Source organism: Arachis stenosperma, chromosome 6 (genome assembly GCF_014773155.1).
Source record: "Arachis stenosperma cultivar V10309 chromosome 6, arast.V10309.gnm1.PFL2, whole genome shotgun sequence".
In the NCBI taxonomy this organism is placed as follows: Eukaryota; Viridiplantae; Streptophyta; class Magnoliopsida; order Fabales; family Fabaceae; genus Arachis; species Arachis stenosperma.
Window position 1 is genome coordinate 74965462 of NC_080382.1, and position 1323 is coordinate 74966784.

The window sequence follows — 1323 nt, forward strand, 5'->3', positions numbered from 1 at the left end:
CAAGTTTTATGGACTTCCATCTGAAGATCCTTACCAGTTTTTAACTGAGTTCTTGCAGATTTATGAGACTGTTAAGACGAATGGAGTTGATCCTGAAGTCTACAGACTCATGCTTTTCCCTTTTGCTGTAAGAGACAAAGCTAGAATATGGTTGAATTCACAGCCTAAGGATAGCCTGGACTCCTGGGATAAGCTGGTCACGGCCTTCTTGGATAAATTCTTTCCTCCTAAAAAACTGAGCAAGCTTAGAGTGGATGTTCAGACCTTTAAACAAAAAGATGGTGAATCCCTCTATGAAGCTTGGGAAAGATACAAGCAGTTGACCAAAAGGTGTCCATCTGACATGTTTTCAGAATGGACCATATTAGATATATTCTATTATGGTCTATCTGAGTTTTCAAAAATGTCATTGGACCATTCTGCAGGTGGATCTATTCACCTAAAGAAAATGCCTGAAGAGGCTTAAGAACTCATTGACATGGTTGCAAATAACCAATTCATGTACACTTCTGAGAGGAATTCCGTGAATAATGGGACGCCTCAGAGGAAGGGAGTTCTTGAAATTGATGCTCTGAATGCCATATTGGCTCAGAACAAAGTGTTGACTCAGCAAGTCAACATGATCTCTCAAAGTCTGAATGGATGGCAAAATGCATCCAACAGTACTAAAGAGGCAGCTTCTGAAGAAGCTTATGATCCTGAAAACCCTGCAATAGCAGAGGTAAATTACATGGGAGAACCTTATGAAAACACCTATAATTCATCATGGAGAAAATCATCCAAATTTCTCATGGAAGAATCAACAAAAGCCTCAACAAGGCTTTAACAATGGTGGATGCAATAGGCTGAGCAATAGCAAGCCTTTTCCATCATCTTCTCAGCAACAGATAGAGAATTCTGAACAAAGCACTTCTAATTTAGCCAATCTAGTCTCTGATCTGTCAAAAGCCACTTTCAGTTTCATGAGTGAAACAAGATCCTCCATCAGAAATCTGGAGGTACAAGTGGGCCAGCTGAGTAAGAAAGTCATTGAAACTCCTCCCAGTATTCTCCCAAGCAATACAGAAGAGAATCCAAAAGGAGAGTGCAAGGCCATTGATGTGATCAATATGGCCGAATGCACAAGGGAGGAGAAGGACGAAAATCCTAGTGAGGAAGACCTCCTGGGACGTCTCTCAAGCAAGAAGGAGTTTCCTATTAAGGATCTAAAGGAATCTAAGGCTCATATAGAGACCATAGAGATTCCATTAAACCTCCTTCTGCCATTCATGAGCTCTGAAGACTATTCTTCCTCCGAAGAGGACGAAGATGTGACTGGAGAGC

The 1323-nt window shown here is 41.1% G+C and overlaps 1 non-coding gene across 1 annotated transcript; it reads right to left on the minus strand.

Moving 5' to 3' along the window:
* Positions 1–241: 241 nt before the first annotated feature.
* LOC130937494 (small nucleolar RNA R71) lies at positions 242–345 on the minus strand. The gene has a single exon (XR_009068713.1). It is a non-coding gene; the product is annotated as a small nucleolar RNA R71 (small nucleolar RNA).
* Between the last annotated feature and the right edge of the window lie 978 nt (positions 346–1323).